Genomic DNA, 21418 nt, shown 5'->3' with positions numbered 1-21418 from the left:
ATGGAATTACTGTGTGGTGGGGGCATGGCTTCATGATGGATGTATAGGTGGTGCATTTCTCTTAAGAGGCAACGCAAAATTCTTTCTCGTGCAAGATGTTTTCCGCATCCGTTGTACCCAATAATTTTCGCTACGACGGTACGGACTGATGGAGAAATGTGTTCGTGCAAATCGGCTAAATAGTTAGGTCAAAGATTGCTCTCAAAGAGTAGTTGGAGGAGCCAAATTTTGTGGTAAGCAACTTCTCAACAGCGAACTTTTCTTGTGTCACTCCACGGATTTTATCGCTGGACGTAGCGTGGTCGAGACTTGGCTCCCGCAAGGTACTAAGCCATATAGATTGATGATCTACCTAGAGAGAGCGTATCTAAGTATTTATTTGCAGTGAATCATTTCGTGATTAATTTGGTTTCGTGGGTATCGAGCATTATACAGTCAAGTATTTTGGTTAATCTTTTCCAGCTTGAAGCTGCTACTGCTAATTACCATAATTCACAACATCAAACCGTAGGAAGTTTTTATGTGGAGGCTGGTTTTTGCAACTACTCGACAAAAGGCCTACTCTGTGCCTATCCTTCATTAAGAATGGCCCAACATGGCTTTGATTTCATGGCAAGGGCAGAGATCATGTAGCTTTTTCGTTTTATAATAAAAGGAGTGTTTAACCGCAAGATGAAAAGTTCTCTGAAGCAAATCGTGATCTGAGGCTGTATTCAGTAATTGTGAATTTTGAAATGTGGATTTTTCTTTCAAATTATATGAAGAAAAATTATACATTTTACGTTACTGAATCTATCCCCTGATGCTAACTCATAGGCGTGAATGATAGCACTTGCTGCCAAGGTCCCTTTTCCACACAAAATCCAATACGACTAAACTAAGTAAATTCTTTACTTTTATATTTTAGTTAAAATGCGTACACGTGCATTTGTACTTCGTTTACTTTGATGTTGTGGTCGTTAAAGAGAATGTATGTACTTATTTAAAACCACAATGCTCTCTTTTCTGTCTACTTACGTAGTTGAGTCTTTATGGTCTAATTATCTTTGTTTACTTTTGAGTACTGCTTTAGCAAATACCAAATACAGCTAACTAAAAAGAGAAAATCGACAACAACAAAAACACTATCCTTTTACCCTTCATAGCTTATCCCTTAGTCGTTTGTTTTATACTTTGGCATTATTAACATTTGGACCGTAAAAATGTGGTTAATGATACAGTTACAATTACCACACACATACCAATCTACATCAATATCACACACATACAAAAAACCGTTGGTGACCATGCGGCCAATGTTGTCAGTTTAGTTGCAACCCAATATCCCGATGCTCTAAAGTTAAATAATTAGTTGGCATTGAGCAGACATAAAGTTAAGTGGTTTGGAAGTAAGCACATTTTAAAAACGAAATATCTAAGAAGAGAACGGCATGTGATGTCCTCATTGGGTTGTTGACTTTCATTACAAATGAGAAGCGACATTTATTGAAAGGGAATATTAGCAACGTACTTAATACCTAAGTGTGTCCTGCATTAAAACTCAATTAAGTGTATCGTATGGTTTTTTTAAGTAATTAAGCTAAATATTTGATAATGATCATTCATGAGGATGAACCTCTTGAGAGAAATGGTGCAAATAAAATTAACAAGAAATTCATTATAAACAAGGATGCTTTGAGAGGAGGGAGAATTGTACTCTATTAAAATAGTATAGGAATATCTATGTTACTTAACTGTAAAACACAACACTCCTAACACTCTGCACATGGTAATCTTAAAACGCAATATTTTCGAAAACGACTGAACAAGAAATAAATAAGTGCATGGCTTAGGGCCACGTTCTCCAAACAACGCTGGCTGATAAAACTCTTTTTTGTTGACAAAATTTGTATTTGAAGAGCAGATAAATTTAAAACTATATGCTGAAAACGCACGAAAACGGGCTTCCTATATTTGGATAGTTTTTTCTTGGACTGTACCGAATATCTCATACCTTTCATTAATGGAGCTGAAGTGGAGCATGAAGATTAAGAATAGAAGAAAGAAGCAGAAGGGAGGAAAAAAACGAAGAAACGAAAAACTAAGATGTGAAAGAAGTGAAGGGGAAAAAATGGAACAAACCGGCAGAACCAAGTGATAGTAAAATTCGATCAGCAGACACTGTTGCCAGATACACATATTGTTTCGTTAACGGCTTTTTATAAAAAACGAAATATTCATCGAGATATCTGTTTTTTATCGGCATATGTTCGAGTCATCGGCTTGTTATTGGTTTTTAATCAGCTTATTATCGACTGCACTTTGGTTACATTTCGATAAGAAATCAACAATATTTTGTTAACAAATCGATAACTTTTTTTTAACAAATTGATAACTTTTCGATAACAAATCGATAAATTTAAAAAAAAAATGATGATACGATGATAACTACTCGAGCACTTTCCGACAGCGAATCTTTATGTGTTCGACAACAAACCTATATATTTTTTACAACATATCGACAGCTTTTCGGTAATTTATCGCTAACTTTTCGATTAAAAACCGATAATTCAAAAATAAAAAAATTGTTAGCTCCTCGATAACGTTTGGTATCGTTTACGACAAGCCAAAAAAACTCGTCTATACCTCATCGATAATACAACATTAAAAACAAATGCCGATATCCTTTCGATAACGAATCGTTAATTCTTCGAAAACAATTCGTTAACACTTGGACAATAAATTGATATGCGACGTGTTATCGATTCGGTTCGGGCTTCGGTTTTGGCTGGAGTTTTAACTTCTAATCTTTCCTTTCTTCTCCCCTGTTTTTATTGTTGTCGTAGCGATAAGGACACTCCCCGAAGGCTTTGGGGAGTGTAATCGATATTGATGGTCCTTTGCCGGATACAAATCCGGTACGTTCCGGTAACAAGCACAATAAAGATACTAGCCCGACCATCTTGGGAATGATTTGGTATGACCACATAAAACCTTCTAGGCCATAACGCCAGGAAGAAGTAAACAAACGAAAACAGAGAGTAAAATAAGGTCGCCTTTGTTAGGGTTTGGCTCTAGACAACTATCCTCTGATCCTAATCCATAAGAGTAGATGATGCATACTTTTCATCAGCTCTTCGCCTCGCAAAACTGTAAGTCCTTAAAGTAGAAGATATAGACTTAGCAACAAGAATACCGACATGATCATGATGACGATGGCGCCCTGAGTTGATTTAGCCCTATCCGTCTGTCCATGTGTGTGTTTGAAGGCAAAATTGTTCCTTAATTTTTGAGATATATTGATGAAATTTTGTCAGCACGTATATTTTGCTACCCGATCAGACATTTGATGGAACCGACAGTATCAGACCACTATAGCATATATCCCCCATAAAACAGATTTTCCAGAAAAGAGGTTTTAATGTCATATCTTTCTCAATTTATCAGCGAGATCACCAAATGCTAATGTCAATGGCATATAGTTATTAGAAAAAATCGTACAGATCAGTCGTATATATAGCAAAAATCGCATATAAACCGACTGTTCAGAAAAGAAGCTTTACGTAATTTTGGCCTAACTTGAACATCCCGAAGCTTCAAATATCTCCGAAAACTTACGGCATACATTGTCTAGATAAGTGATACATGTTTATAGTTATCTCCTGCAGACCACAAGAAACGTGAAACATTGTCTGAAGGTTAACGATCTATTTTTTATTTTATATTTATCGAAAATGTCCCTTAGGTATGTTCCTTATATAATACATCTTATACAGCCGATTATTCTGATATAACTAGAAATTATTGCTCAGCTCCGTTTATGAAATGTATGAAGCTTACCGCACAGCCGAAGATAGTCCCTTCCTTACTTTTAAAACATCTAAAATAGCTAATTATAGCACCTTAATAAAAAACCTGAAGTGTGCATTTTTGTTTTAATTTTATTAATTTTCGCGACTTTGCAACTTTTTCTGCATATTTTAATGACAGTGAGAAGATCGCACAAAGTGTTGCTCATACTCCATGTACCCTTTTTTGTTGCTCATGCGACCTGAACTTTGAGTAATTGTTTCGCCAATGCAAGCAAGCGGCATAGCGTAAAAACTGTAAAGTTCAAAACAAATTTGTCATGCAAAAGTAATTAATTAAATTTAATTGTCACGCAAACTATGTACACTTTGTTTTACTGTTTCTTTGCGAGATGGTGACAAAAAATCTATGCATATTTCTTACTATGCTTGCGCTGTATCTGATAATGAAGTATTATCAGAGCAACTTTTGCCTTTCCTAGCCAGTCGTCGTAGAATGCCATTAACAGATGTATAGTTAATAGAAAACTATTAAGTATGCAACAACAATAAAAAGTTTACATAAAATAAAAAAAATCAAGAAACGAAAATTAATGTAGCAGCAGCGTGCGCCCTACTTTGCTCTAACAAAAGAAAATATTTGAAGCTGAAATAGAAATTTACAACAACAGAAACATAAACTGTGACCACAAAGAGTTGATGTCAAAAGCAAATATTACGATTGCGAAGAAGACATAACAGGCGTGCAAAAAAGAAGGCTGGGGGTGAAAAATAAGTGGCACAATAATAGCAGCGATTCGCTTTTTTCTAAGCATTTAACCAAGATGCTGATATACATATATATTTTTTTTGGCGCTTGCTATGAAAAAATTATTTACCACAAAACTGCATTTAGCAAGAAGTAATGTTATTTTTTTACATTGTAGCAGCCATAAATGTCAAAAAGAGCATACAACTGAAACATGAGCCAATAAAAATTAAAAACTATAAATAAGTACGATGAATTTAAGTGAAAATGTAAGAGACAAAATATAAAGATAAATTCGTACATAAAAGTAAACCAGTGCACCGCATAATGCGACATCATAGTCAGGCAGCTATTTTTCAATTTTTTTTTTTTTCGAATACATAGTTTTGCACATATACACTTTACAAAAGTTGCTTAAGCATTTTGTTTAGTTATTTAAAACAACATGGCACCATTACACACATTTCAACGTCAGCCATGCAATCAACTGACATTTCTAGTTAGCCGAAGAGTCAATATTGCGCACTCAAAATGACTTGACATGAGATTCTTAAAGAAAAGTACTAGCCACTTTCTCGCTTTGAATAACGTGAAAGTGTTTTTGCTTTGTATTGCAATAAGTGTGAATCAAGTAGCAATTCCAGTTGTTAGGCAAAGGATGCCATCATACGATTTGAAATGGTCGTTAGATGCTAGCTATGTATGAGCTTGTGTGCGTATGTTTGCATTTATTTGGATTTATGTATAATTTTTGTTACTACATAGATGAACCTTTATGGTTTTGAACTGACACTGCCGTTTTACTGGAAATAAAGATCCAAATCATACATGAGCAAATGCGTGATTTTTATTACTGACATAATAGAGTTCACGAAAGCAAAGCACGTGGTTAGGTATTCAGGTTTATATTGGAATTGGCTACTTTTTAGAGTTGTGTTGCTTGTATCATTTTTGTGGATTATTTGGTTAGATTTTTATGAAGAAATAAAATGCAAAGAAATTGAAAAAAAAAATTAATTTAATTATATTAGGTTTAAAAAATCAAATGAAATAAAATAATATATATAGAAAAAAATAAAATAAAAACAAGTAAGGAAGGCTAAGTTCGGGTGTAACTTTTAAATTCCCTTCTTTTAAAAGTGGGCGGTGTCGTGCCCATTGTCCAAAATTTTACTAATTTTCTATTCTGCATCATAAGGTCAACGCATCTATCAAATTTCATCTCCTTAACTGTCTTTGGTAATGAATTATCGCACTTTTTCGGTTTTTCGAAATTTTCGATATCGAAAAAGCGGGCGTGGTTACTTACTTACGTGGAACTTACATACCAAATTTCATTAAGATACCTCAAAATTTACTCAAGTTATTGTGTTTACGGGCAGACAGACGGACGGACGGGCATGGCTAAATGAATTTCTTTTTTCGCCCAGATCATTTTGATATATAGAAGTCTATATCTATCTCGATTAGCTTATGCCGTAACGGGGTACCGTTTTGCTAACCAAATTAATATACTCTGTGAGCTCTGCTCAGCTGAGTACAAAAAATACAATAGAATAAAATAAAATTATATAAAATTAAATAACATTAATTAAAAAAAATAAACAAAATAAAATAAAACAAGTAAGGAAGGTTAAGTTCGGGTGTAACTAAACATCACATAGTCAGTTCAGAGCTATGGTGACAACATACGGGAAAATAACCATGTAGGAAAATGAACCGAGGGTAACCCTGGAATGTGTTTCTATGACATGTGTATCAAATGAAAGGTATTTAAGAGTATTTTATGAGGGACTGCGCCATAGTTCTATAGGTGGACGCCATTTAGGGATATCGCCATAAAGGTGGATCAGGGTTGACTCTAGAATTTGTTTGTACGATATGGGTCTCAAATGGAAGATGTTGATGAGTATTTTAAAAGGGAATGGGCCTTAGTTGTATAGGTGGACGCCATTTCGAGATATCATCACAAAGGTGGACCGGAGGTGACTCTAGAATATGTTTGTACGATATGGGTATCAAATGCAAGTTGTTAATGAGTATTTTAAAAGGGGAGTGGGCCCTAGTTCTATAGGTGGACGCCATTTCGGGATATCGCCAGAAGGGTGGACCGGAGGTGACTCTAGAATGTGTTTGTACGATATGGGTCTCAAATGGAAAGTGTTCATGAGTATTTTAAAAGGCAGTGGGCCTTAGTTCTATAGGTGGACGCCTTTTCGAGATATCGCCATAAAGGTGGACTGGGGGTGACTCTAGAATGTGTTTGTACGATATGGGTCTCCAATGGAAGGTGTTAATGAGTATTTTAAAAGGGAATGGGCCTTAGTTGTATAGGTGGACGCCATTTCGAGATATCATCACAAAGGTGGACCGGAGGTGACTCTAGAATATGTTTGTACGATATGGGTATCAAATGCAAGTTGTTAATGAGTATTTTAAAAGGGGAGTGCGCCCTAGTTCTATAGGTGGACGCCTTTTCGAGATATCGCCATAAAGGTGGACTGGAGGTGACTCTAGAATGCGTTTTTCCAATATGGGTATCAAACGAAAGGTGTTAATGAATATTTTAAAAGAGCGTGGGGCTTAGTTCTATAGGTGGACTCCTTTTCGAGATATGAAAGGTGTTAATGAGTATTTTAAAAGGGAGTGGGCCTTAGATCTATAGGTGGACGCCTTTTCGAGATATCGCCATAAAGGTGGACCGGAGGTGACTCTAGAATGTGTTTGTACGATATGGGTCTCAAATGGAAGATGTTGATGAGTATTTTAAAAGGGAATGGGCCTTAGTTGTATAGGTGGACGCCATTTCGAGATATCATCACAAAGGTGGACCGGAGGTGACTCTAGAATATGTTTGTACGATATGGGTATCAAATGCAAGTTGTTAATGAGTATTTTAAAAGGGGAGTGGGCCCTAGTTCTATAGGTGGACGCCATTTCGGGATATCGCCAGAAGGGTGGACCGGAGGTGACTCTAGAATGTGTTTGTACGATATGGGTCTCAAATGGAAAGTGTTCATGAGTATTTTAAAAGGCAGTGGGCCTTAGTTCTATAGGTGGACGCCTTTTCGAGATATCGCCATAAAGGTGGACTGGGGGTGACTCTAGAATGTGTTTGTATGATATGGGTCTCCAATGGAAGGTGTTAATGAGTATTTTAAAAGGGAATGGGATTAGTTGTATAGGTGGCCGCCTTTTCGAGATATCGCCATAAAGGTGTACAATGGGTGACTCTAGAATGTGTTTGTACGTTATGGGTATCAAATTAAAGGTATTAATGAGGGTTCTAAAAGGGAGTGACCCTTAGTTGTATATGTGAAGGCCTTTTCGAGATATCGACCAAAATGTGGGCCAGGGTGACCCAGAACATCATCTTTTGGGTACCGCTAATTTATTTATATATGTAATACCACGAACAGTATTCCTGCAAGAATCCAAGGGGTTTTGATTTCGCCCTGCAGAACTTTTTCATTTTCTTCTACTTAATATGGTAGGTGTCACACCCATTTTACAAAGTTTTTTCTAAAGTTATTTTTTGCATCAATAAAACAATCCAATTAGCATGTTTCATCCCTTTTTTATATTTGATATAGAATTATGGCATTTTGTTCGTAATTTTCGATATCGAAAAAGTGGGCGTTGTTATATTCCGATTTCGGCCATTTTTTATACCAACATAAAGTGAGTTCAGATAAGTACGTGAACTAAGTTTAGTTAAGATTTATCAATTTTTGCTCAAGTCATCATGTTAACGGCCAAGCGGAAGGACAGGCGGTCGACCGTGTATAAAAACCGGGCGTGGCTTCAACCGATTTCGCACATTTTCACATAAAACAGTTATCATCATAGAATCTAGAATTAACAAAAGAAAATTAAATTAAAGTAAAGTGATTTTTAATCAGTGTCCGATTTTTATCGAAAAATTTTGGATTTTTCATCGAAAAATTATCGTTATGCTATCGATTTGTTATCGGATTGTTACCAATTCTCATCGCATTGTTATCGAAAAGTTATCAATTTTCTATCAAAAATGTATCGATTACTTACCGGAAAATGTATTACATACACCATAAAACGATTTCAATTGGTTATGGCGTGTTATGGAAAAGTTATATTTTTCATTATTGAAAATGTATCGATATATTTTCGAAATGTTATTGATTTCTTATCGGAATATTACCAGTTCATTATCGCCATGTTATCGATTTGTTAACGTTGACTCATCCTCATTTTTTTAATACTTATAAAACTGAAATATAAAATCCATGACAAATATTTAACCCTTCTATGACAAACCGATAAGAAATCAATAAGCTGATTACAAGTTGACAAGTTGACGATAATTATTCGTTACGCATAATAAACCTATTTTAAAACCATATGGGTTTTTACCAATACGAAGTCGACGAAGCTCTTCTCAAAAGGCCGTAAACTACTTGATTTTGGTAAAATTACCTCTATTGTAGTTTGACTTCAACTTCTGGGCAAGCTCTAGTTAAGTTAAAAAACAGGTTCCGGGTGTACAACTATATTTTCACACATCGAAGTTCACGACTACCTGGTACTGGTTTTTTTTTTTTTTTTTTTTTTTTTTTTTTTGTATTCCATATAAAATCATGTTACTGGCTTGGCTGGTTCAACATATTGGGAAGATAGATATTTGAATCAAACGAAGTTCACCTACTTAGTTACATTGTTTGTTGTGGCTTTGCTTTTTGTTCAGCCTCGCGCTGTTTTGCGCAGTCTTCTTTTTTCTATGGTTTTCTTATACTTGATCTCTAAATCTTAGCTTTTGTTATTATTACACTCAGAAAACATTGTTTTTTGTTTTTTTTTTTCAAAATGAGAACGATTTTTTTTTTTATTCTTTCCTGGCACAATAGTAGCTCTACATCCACGTTCACAAATCAAAATTCAAAATTTCAGGACACATCTGAAGGATGTCGTCAAGAATTCACTGCGAACAAAAATATCAACCAGAAGTCCCACAGAGAATCATAGCGTCTTTTGTAGATGATCAAAATCAAGGTCTGTAAGTTTATCAACGTATCTGTTTAGATGCAAGTCGCGAAATCATAGACGACGCCGACAGCAGACGAAATACTCGTAAGATTTGTTTAGATTACGAACAAGCCTTATGTTGCTAATCTTTGACTCAACTTTAATTAAATTGAAGATCTAGCCAAGAGGGCAGTTGATTCTCTGACAGCGATAAAAATAGCTTTAGCAATGCAATCTCCGCAAAACAAAACACAATTTGTTAACCTTGCACAGCAAATTGCATTAAACTAACTTTGTGTGTTTGAGCTAAAGGTTGATAGATGGAAATGGCCTTAAGACGAATAGAATAAGAATATGCAACGGTAATATGTTTAGTTAAGTTCTTTCTCTCGCGTATATTTTAGGGCAGGTATGTGTTTATGTATATGGTACTCCAGCTCCAACATGCTTATTGAAATAAGTTTTCTGGCCGTTGGCAATAAATCCTCGCTAAGAAAAGTAGAAAAGGCGTTGCAATCAAGCTTAAGAAGTTTGAAAAGTGCAAAAATGTTATTATGTGAAAGCACTGTGTTGTACGGGAGAGAGATGTGTGTAGAGCAAGAGGCTTTGGTTGGCCAAAAGAACCATCAACTTATTTTAAACCAATAACTAACACAAGATTCATAGTTCAACACACTTTGCCATGAAAATGTTGTAAATTGTTTTGTTAAACATGCTGTTGGCTATTCATTGTTAAGAAATTTTATCTGCTAAGAAGGAATCCAGAAAAAAAGTTGTTAACTTGCAAATGACCACTGCCCTCATTTTGCCACAAAAGGATTAAAAACTAAATAAGTAGAACTTTCTGGGTGTATTTGGCATTTTTTATTTTATTTTTTTTAATTTTTTTTTATACAAAAAATATGAAAAATTGTCCATTTCTAGGATGATAGTAGCGGGTGTGGTGTTAGCATGTTCCGCCTAACCCACTGAAGATTCTGGTTTCAATTCCCGAGCAAAGCAAGACCAAAAAACTAAAAACAAGTTTTTTTTTAATTAGAAAAAAGATTTTCTAAGCGACCTCGGCAGTGATTTAGCAAATACTCTCAGGGTATTTCTGCCATCAAAATCTTCTCAGTGGAAGCTCATCCACTTTGCGGATGACTTTCGAAGTTGGCATAAAACATGTAGGCCCCGTCCCGCTAATTTGTAGGAAAAACTAAAACGAACCCGGTGAAAATTGGAAGAAAAGCTCGGTCTAAAATCTCTTTGGAGGTAGTTGCGCAGTTTATGTTTTATTTATTTAAATTTGAACCGTTTTCGTGGTACTCTGCTCCTTCCTCAAAGAGTCTTTTATACACAAATTCATATAGGTAGCCCCATATGGACTTGTTTGAAATATATTCTTTTATTTTATTTTATCAAGGCCAAATTTTTTTTTTTTTTTTTTTCAAAACATCAGGGATTTTTATTTGTCATGGACGAAATTCGGCGAAATGAAATTCTAGCTGATACTATCCCTGGCTCAGATTTTATGGTACAGTCGAACTTCCGTAACTTGTACTTCTATAACTCGAATTTTCTATAACTCGAACGAAATCGAGTGGCAATAGCCTTATGAGAGTAAATTACATACAATTCTTCTTCCGCAACTCGAACTTCCCCAACTCGAAGTTCTCTATAACTCGAACGAGCAAACATTCAAAGTAATTCTCTAACTCGAAGTTACGTTGTTTCTCTTTTTTTCTTTATATTTTTTTGAAGCTGTTAATGTACAAATAGGGGTTTCCCCGAAACAAAATTAAATTCAAAACAAAAGAGCATATTCTTATTTGTACATTAAATGCTTGTTTTTGTTTGCATAGGTTAGTCATAAATGGTAGTCATACTAATAAAGTAAACAATCAAGTGTGAATTATGTAAATCCTTTTATTTATGATAATGGCAACAAAACGTGTTTAAAATCTTTGTCGATTAACGAAAAATATAAACTGATCAAGGAAGTGGAAAATGGGTTAAAGAAGAATGAAGCTGCCGCAAAATATGGTATTCCGGCCAGCACGGTATCCACGATTTTAAAAAATAGGAAATCCATTATCATGTCAGTTGAATGTGGAACTCCTCTATGTACGAGTACTAAGATGATTAGAACTCCAAAATTTGAGAATGTCGACAAAGCAATCCTCGATTGGTTCACAGCAACTAGAGACTAAAACATGCCTATATCTGGATCAATAATAAAGGAACAGGCAAGGGAATTTGCAAAGCGTTTTGGCGATAATCATTTTATGGCAAGCACAGGTTGGCTTGATAAATGGAAGAAAAGGTATTGAACAAAACGTTTAATTGATGAAACAAATAATAAAACATATAATTTCTGAGCTTCATTTCAGACATGGTGTAGGTTATAAAAAGCGTGTGGTGAAGCAAATTCTGTGAGTGAAATAGACTGTGAAAAATGGAAAAAGAACGTTTTACCTAATTTATTGCAAAAGTACTGTGAACGCGACGTATTTAGTGCTGATGAAACAGGATTGTTTTTCAAATGCTTGCCTAATAAAACATTAACTTTCAAAAATCAGCAATGCCACGGAGGCAAAAATAGCAAGCAGCGGGTTACGCTAATGTTGGCTGCTAATATGGATGGTTCTGAAAAACTTAAAGTTCTATTGACTGGAAAAAGTGCAAGACCTCGGTGCTTTCGTGGTATTAAGTGGCTTCCCGTAGATTACAAAGCAAACACCAAGGCTTGGATGACAGGTAAATTTTTTGAAGATTGGATTCTAAAATTGGATAAGAACTTTTAAAGTTGGGGCAGAAAAATTTTATATTTATTGACAACTCACATCCGAAAGAAGTACAAAACAAACTAAAAGCTATTGAATTGGCATTTTTTCCACTGAATATGGCCGCTAAATTGCAACCCCTTGATCAGAGAATAATTCAAAATGTTAAAACTTTGTATCGTAGTAGACTGGTGAAAGAAGCACTTAAACGCATAGAGACAAACAAAAAGCAGGATATTACACTCCTGGATTGCGTCAATTATGTAAGTAAAGCTTGGAATATTAACGTCAGTAGTCAAGCAACTGCGAATTGCTTCAAAAAAGCTGGATTTGGTCAATATTCCGAATGGGAAGAGAAAGATGGCATTCCACTAATTTTGTTGAACCGTATTGATGACAATAAGAATCTTATTGAAGTTGATTTCGAAGCTTGGCTTACAGCAAACCAAGTAACATGCACTTCTAATGTTCAAGATTATATGGAAGTAGATGACGAGCTTTGCACAACTGGGTTTCCTACAGAGGATGATATTGTGGAACGTTACTTTCCTGAATCAGAGGATCCAATCTTAAGCGGAACGGAGAGTGAGGACGAAGCTTCGGAGGAGAACACTATTCATCATCCTGCCAGAATTGATATCGACAATTTTTTCCAAACATTGTGTTTATATTTGCAAACAAATGACTCTACAACCAATGAGCATTATAAAGCTTTGAACATGTTAGAGTCCTTTTTCATTGAAAATAACAAAAGAAGTAAATTTTCAGTCACTACTTTCAGAATATTTTACAGCATTGTAACTGGTTTTTTATATCTTTCTGTAAAATACTTTTTTAAATAAAAAATATGTACGTTTTCTTCATGTAATACCAAAATATTTCATAAAGGGTTTGTTTTTATCAAACAAAAAAAAAATGGTTCCGTAACTCGAAGTCTCCGTAAGTCGAAGTTTTTTTTTGGGATTATAGGGAATCAAGTTATGGAAGTTCGACTGTATTACATACAAAGTATCTGCAGATGAATCAATCGTACGAACTTCCTGACTCATGCAGTAGCTTCGAGGTGGAGATCTATGCCATAAGAGAGCAGACAGACTTCTCTAATAAGACAGTATGGCCCAAAACACCAATTTATGGATCTTTGTCGACAGCCAGACCACCTTTAAAGCATAAGAGCCCATCGGTATATAGTTGGAACTCGTGCGAAGGAGCCACGCTGGCGTCCGTAATGCAACTTTATGATCCCCTTTGCTGTGTCCATGGGCACAGCGATATTGAAGGGAACTAATTTTCAACAGAAATGACCAGTAAAGGTTCCAAAATGGACATAAGCGCGACAGAGAGCTCCATACGACCACCGCTATGTATTATCTGGAGAAAATCGGAAAACAAATCTTGGGTGAGAGTACTTACGGTTTTCATCGCAGCTCACTGCGCTATTGCGCAGATGCTCCGTCGGTGGCACATACAAACAAGCTCCTTCTGCTGATAATGCAGGGATGAGGAGGAATGCGAGGCGAACCACCATTTTCTTTTCTGATGTCCAGAACTGCAAACAAGTTGGGTCAAATTTATTTCAGGAAAGTGGATCTTTCGCCCCTATTTATGTTTATCAGAGAAATCAAGTGGTTCGTTGAAGACTAGTAGGAAATATTTTGGTAGACGAATGTGTTCCACACGGCACTCACTCAGTGCACTCGAAATTGTCCCACGTATGTCCTTTTAACTTAACCTAACCTCGCCCTACACAGAGAACAGTAAGCGTGACAGAAAGCAATGTTTTAAGGAAATTTCATTTCGAAATGCCAGCTTTTTTCAACTTAGGGTGCTTAAAGTCATGTAAACTATTAACATGAAAGTGGAGGTGCCAAGCGCATTTTCGAAAACATATGTTTAACTAGGGTAAGGTGGCAACGTTAGCCAAAAAGTTTGATTGTGAATGTGATTTTGATAGTGTCAACGTTCAAAGGAATAAATATATTATGATTCAGTGGCAACCATGAGTGGCAACTCTGTGAGATACAATAAGTTAGTATAATAAGATGAGGAGCAACCTTAGAGGACAGCTCTACTTAAAAATAAAAATAAAAAAATAAATGTAAGGCGCGATAACCTCCGAAGAGATCTAAGGCCGAGCTTCTCTTCCAATTTGCGTCGTGCTCCTCTTGATTTTCCCTACAAATTGGCCGGACGGGACCTACATGTTTTAAGCCAATTCCGAACGGCATCTGCAAGGCAGATGGGTTTTCACTGAGAGCTTTTCATGACAGAAATACACCCGGAGCGCTTGCCAAACACTGTCGAGGGGCGACCCCACTTAGAAAAATTTGTCTTCTAATTTAAAAACCTTATTTCTAAAATTTAGATGTTGCTTTGCTTCTGTTAAAATACGACTTAGAACACCTTTACTTATACACCCACATTGGCATATCTTATTTTATCGTTATTCATTATTTTTTTTTAATTTAAGGTAGGCGGTAACCTTCATCCTACGTAGCAAGATCCAAGTAAAATAGCTTACACTGAAGCGTGTTCCCAGTTTCGAGATATAAGAGGATACAAAATGGAATTTACGTTTATAATTAGGTGGGAACCCCAAACGAATATTTATTTGAAATTTGGCATTTAAGTTTTTTTCGTTTGATACGCAGTTCGGAATATTTCATCATTTTTTATACCTTTCATGAACATGAAATGGTATATTAACTTTGGTCCGATGTTTGTAACGTTGAGAAATATAGAAGATAGACTCACCATTAAGTACACCGAACTGATCAGGGTGACGAACTGAGTTGATATAGCCATGTCCGTCTGTCCGTCCTTCGGTCCGTCTGTCCATCCATCTGTCTGTTTGAACGCAAACTAGTCCTTCAAATTTTGAGATATCTCAATGGAATTTGGATCAGGATGTATTTTTGTATTATATTAGACATTTGTTGCATCCGGTAGGATCGGACCACTATAACATATATCTCCCATACAACCGATCGTTCAAATAAGACGATTTTTGTCATTCCTGCCGCAATTTAGAAAGTATAAACGTTAAACTTAGTGATTTATATTCTAATATATCATAGAATATATCCTGAAAAAACCACTTTGATCGGAGCTTATATAATTATATCCCATACAACCGATCGTTCAGATAGAAAGATTTTTGGCCATTTCTTCCTTAATTTAGAAAGTATAAACGTGAAACTAGGTGATATATATTTTAATATATCACAGAAGATTTTCTGAAAAAATCACTTTGATCGGAGCTATATATAGTATATATCCCATACAACCGATCGTTCAGATAGAAAGATATTTGGCAATTTCTCCCTTAATTTCCAATACGAAAACGTTAAACTTGGTGATATTTATTCTAATATATCATAGAAGATTTCATGAAAAAATAATTACGATCGGAGCTACATATACTATATATACCATACAACCGATCGTTCAGATAGAAAGATTTTTCGCCATTTCTCTCTAAGTTTCCAATATAAAACGTGAAACTTGGTGCTATATATTCCAATATATCATAGAAGATTTCCTGTAAAAAATTTCGATCGGAGCTATATATAATATATATCCCATACAACCGATCGTTCAGATAAGGGGGTTTTTTGCCATTTTTTTATATTTATCTAAAAATATATATTTATCTTAATATATATATATATTTCTTATCTTATACAGCGCATTATGTGGAGATTACGAATGGGATAAGGGTATTGTACAGCCCCATTCATGAAAGGTATGAAGTCTTCGGCACAGTCCCGTCCTTACTTTTTTTTTAATTTGAAATATATGGCAGCCTTCCTAGAACAACGGCAGTATCAACACCTTAAGATAAAGCATGTCGCATTTTATAGAAAATGTCTCCAAAATCGGATAGCTGTTTTCAAAACTAAAACATATATAACAAGGTATGTTGGATACTCGAAGTGGCAATCCCACTTAGAAATATTTGTATGCAACCACGCTCAGAGAAAAAACGCCGTTCTAAACTCCAGCACCACCAGACTCAATTCAAGCTTTCATGTTCTTACTTTTTTGTTCTTGAAAAACGAACGACCAATTCTTAAAACAACAACGTTATGCATGAACTGACATCATTTTCTTGAAAAGAGAACGGCTGGTCTTAAAATATGAACAAATGTTCCATTAATGAGAACAATTTTCTTAAATTAAGTACAATGTTCTTAAATTTAGTTAAAGAAAAAACAAACGATACAATTCGTGTGCGCTACAATGTTAAATACAATACTTGGCACAAGCTATCAAGCAGTTGTAGTAGCCCAGCGGTTATGATGTTGCGGTTTCGATCGCGTGGCGCGTGTTCGATCAGCGTTACACTCAAACAATTGTTTAACTTTTATTTTTTGTGCAATTAGATTTTCCATTCGCATATGCACAGATAATTCTAAAACTTGTTATAAAATACTTTAAGTATATATGCAGATTGCGTCTTCAAATAAGAATAATTTCTCAATAAGAGAAATACTTGGAAAAATGCACATGCGTTTTTTCTTAAACTTTTGGATTTTAATAAAAAAAAAATTTTGTTATGAATATTTTTTATTTGTGACAAAAAAATTATTATTATCAAAAAATAAATGGGTACCTATTGATACAAATTCTTTACCCTCCCATCAATGTTCAAGCACAAACCGTTCTTGAATTGAGAAAGAAAACTGTTAAATCGACCACAAGTCGTTCTCGAACCATGTGAACAAAAAATCTTATTTCAAGCACAAATAGTTCTTGAAATGAGCACAGTAGGTTCACACATCAATACCAAACTAGTCATAAAATACGAACGGTGTTCTTGCAAAAAGTGTTCTTAAAACAAGCCCATGGGTCACGAGTTAAGAAAAAACGTACTTAACAGACCGTTGTCAACGAATGTTCTTAATTTTGAACTTGTTTCGTTCGTTTTAGAACGATTTTTTCTCTGAGTGTGAGAATTTCTGCAGGTTTATTGCCACTTTCCTTATTTTCCAAGTAATACGTCTTTGTTTACTTTTGAACAGGTGAAAAATATTTTAAAAACAGTTTTTTTTTTTGTTCAAATAAATAGGTGACTAATATTAAAACTTCATAATTGAAACCATAATTAATGTGCTTTGTTTGCTTTGTATAAACAAATGGCAAAAACTAGAAAAATTATAACTTAAAAATAACAAAATATTGCCCAATGAACCCATAGCAAAAAAAGTTTTAAGGTCAATCACTAAAGTTGAAAGGGTTTCGGAACATTCTTTTATTTTTTTGTATCCTTCGACTGATCCCTTTCATGTTTATAACTGTACTGTACGAATAAATTAGGTATATTAACTAAACAAATTTAAGCCCTAGATAAGGATTGGATCCCCGGGAAGTCCCTTACCTTCACAGTCTTCTTCAGACGTTACACAACTCAATAATAGATACCTAAATAGATCTTTAAATAGCACCCATAAGAAACTGCATTATCGTTTTTTTATTGCACCTTTGCTGACAACGCACATTCGTAAGTATTACCCGCAATCTTGCAATTTTTCGTAGCTGACACAGAAATGGGATTTGCATCTTGTCATTGCGGTAGTGCCTATGTATATATTTATGTTATTAATTAAGTAAATAAATTAAGAGAAGTATTATTTTTCAGCAAATAAAAATGTTTTCCATGTTAAATGCGCTGAAAATTTCCGGAAAATTTAAATGAAAACAAACCAAAAACAAAAAAACGTTTGAAAAATAAATCAAAACAAATATATCTAATGCTTGGTTTTCATTAGGTCAAGATGACCGACATAAAACTGCCTCAAGCTGACCCTGACCAGTTGGGGTCAAAGGCGTTTCATCCTATCACATTACTGACTCAAAGTCGACAAAGAAGTTCTTTGTCAAAATCCTCGCTAAAATTTTGTGTTTATTTATTTCACAACCTATTTCATTATTTCCCCTTGTTTTATGCGTTCTGTAATTATATCATGGAGGATAGATAGAATAAGAGACGTCATTTCAATTTTTGTTTGTAATGTACCTGATTGGCGGGTATTAGAAAATTGCCTTCTACACATTTTTAAGAAGTTTATATTAATATATATTATAACAATCAAAATGTGTAGAAGCAATTTAAAATTACCCCTCAAATGGGACATTACAAACAAATTTCGCAAAAAGTATGAAATGACGTCTCTTATTCTATCTATCCTCTCTGATTATATGTTGATGGGACGCCAGTCGGCAAACGAAAATAAAATGCCAACATGTGAGCAAATGAAATTTTAATGGTAAATGGGCAATTGTAGTTTTTATTTATTGGTCAACTTAGATGTCACTTAGATGTAGCCTCAAAATGGATGGCAAACCATTTGACGTTGTATGACAAACCGTTTTTATTGACATGATCAACCATTACAGTGTTTTAAAATGCAGTTTCATAGCGCAAAAATGTCACTATACATATATAATAACCCAAATCCAAATTTTCTTTTTCATTTTATTAGTTAGCTTGCACCTACTTCAACAGGACGTAGGGTTATTGATTTACGAATCACACAATCATACTTCTTGTCACTACAGTAAATGCAGTGTAAAAATTTGTAAGGCTAATTTTCCTTTTAATCAGATATTTTATAGTGCTACATGTAGGATTTCTTTTAACTTACTTACTTATTTACTTAATTGGCGCTTAACCGTCTAAACGGTTATGGCCGTCCAACAAGGCGCGCCAGTCGCTCCTTCGCTCCGCCAACCGGCGCCAATTGGTCACACCAAGGGAGTTTAAATCGTTTTCCACCTGGTCCTTCCAACGGAGTGGGGGCCGCCCTCTACCTCTGCTTCCATAGGCGGGTTCCGATAGAAACACTTTCTTGGCCGGCGCATCATCTTTCATTCGCTTAACATGGCCTAGCCAGCGCAGCCGCTGCGTTTTAATTCGCTGGACTATGTGGATGTCTGCGTAAGAGATTACATCTTTCCAAAATTCTAGACTTTAATTTATGATCTAGCTATATTTTTATCTATACATCTTATAAAATAAAGTCTCTAAATGTCATTGTACGTCAATCACTTCACACAGAATACTCGGATTTTAAAACGGTTTTTTGCATTTGAAAGCTTAGCAACGTGAGAAAGACATTTACGATATAATTTGAAGGTATATATTATAGGGGCGTGGAAAATTTCCAAAATCTCATGTTAACGCAACATAAATGGTTTAAAGTTCATCATCATTTGAAGAACACACTTTCGTTTAAAATTTTGAACATTTCGTTAAAATTCTTAAACAAAAGTTCTATTTTTTGGAATGTTTTGCACTAAAGAGATTTAATCTATCTATCAATATACGTATAAAAATAATTTATATTTGCATGTGCTCCGAAATCACTCTCCAATTTTAATCAAATTTGTAGGGTCGCTTCATGGCAAACCGAAGAGAGTTACTAACAAATCGCTTCCTGGAAAGGGGACCCGGGAACGATCTATTCGAACAAACTCTATTGACGGTTCGATTTACCTGAAGTTAGGTATTTAGACATCCCTTTGCCTGGATTAGTATTTACGAGACTTTTTTCCGTGAAACGGACCAGGGGCCGACTGGGACTAGGGGAGGGACTGAGAATCGGACTGGGACTTGGACTTTGATTGGGAATGAAACTTTTGGGCTGGGACTGTAATTAAAACAGAGGCTGGGAATAAGGGATGGAGAAGAATAAGAACTAGAGAGAGAAAAGAGTGATGAAGTAAGCGATGGAGTTGGACGAAGATATAGCGGAAAAGACGGAGAGGGAGAAAGACACGCATAGAAAGAGATAGGTAGGGGGAGGAGTGAATAAAAAGACAAGAAGGCGGGAGAGTTAAAGGTATGAACTTCTTAAAACTTATGTAGATAGACCATAGTTAGAGCAGAACAACGTCTTCCTCGTCTTCTTATATTGATAGATAAAAGAGATGAAAATTTATTTTTTCACTTTTTGGAACTTTTCATGTTTCGTTAGCTTGGCCCATTTTCAACATATGCAAAAAAGTGTACGAATGAGATAAATTAAACAATACGTGTTTTATGTTTGTGTGTTTAATGATGTGTTCAATTTTTAGTTAAGATTTAAATAAGGAAATCAAAGTCGTATTGTCTGTTATTGAATCATAAAAATCAAAAAGTTTTAGAACAAAAAGTAATTCCAAGAGTAAGATGGCTAGGGACGTGATCTCGATTATGAATACCCAACAGAAATAAAATAATTAAAAAAAAGTTTTTAAGTTAAACGGTTTTATTGAAAACAATATTTACATGAAGTAATAATAATACGAAAAGCTAGAAAATAATTAGGTAGGTCCTAGGCACTAGTCATCACACTCCTTATCAATCTATGGCGTTGATCAGACAATTAAATAAAAGCGTTGGGCGCGTGAAATTTCTAAAAATGTGACTGATTAAGGTTCAGTTAGTTTTACTTATGACTATCAGTAGAAATATGACGCGTCCAGCGCTTTTATTTAATTGTCTGATCAACGCCATAGATTGATAAGGAGTGTGATGACTAGTACCTAGGACCTACCTAATTATTTTCTAGCTTTTCGTATTATTATTACTTCATGTAAATATTGTTTTCAATAAAACCGTTTAACTTAAAAAATTTTTTTTAATTATTTTATTTTCAAGTTTTTAGTCTTTATTTAATTGCCTATTATTTCTCATTCTATTTAGTTCATTTAGTGACTCATTATTACAAGGACTCTTTCCTGACAATTTGTTACAACCTAAGTCCTCAATACATAATCCTTCCAAAGACTTTACTCGACTCTGCGCCACGTATGCTTGTCCCTCATCCAACTCCAAAATATTTTGATGTCACTTCTACCGGACTGTATGCAATATTTGTTCCAAATATGAGCCAAATCGGGCATCATAGGTCGCTTTCTATTCATGTATCTATGTATTATGTGTTCCAAATATTGGCAAAATCGGACCACAAATATGATTTTCTGAATATCTCGATCCTTTCACCACCTAGCAGCGATTTTTTTTTTTTTTTTTTTTGATATGTCGCTTTCAATTCTTGTATGTATTAAGTGTTCCAAATATGAGTCAAATCGGTCCACAAATATGATTTTTGCGAACATCTCGATCCATG

The 21418-nt window shown here is 35.0% G+C and overlaps 1 protein-coding gene across 9 annotated transcripts in view; it reads right to left on the bottom strand.

Moving 5' to 3' along the window:
* The window catches only part of rg (rugose), a 796531-nt gene that overhangs the window by 362878 nt on the left and 412235 nt on the right, over positions 1–21418 (bottom strand). The gene's annotated exons all lie outside the window — the stretch shown is intronic.

Source organism: Eurosta solidaginis, chromosome 4 (assembly GCF_040869045.1).
Source record: "Eurosta solidaginis isolate ZX-2024a chromosome 4, ASM4086904v1, whole genome shotgun sequence".
Lineage (NCBI taxonomy): Eukaryota > Metazoa > Arthropoda > Insecta > Diptera > Tephritidae > Eurosta > Eurosta solidaginis.
Note: the sequence above shows the minus strand (reverse complement) of the source record. Positions and strands in the feature narration are given on the sequence as shown.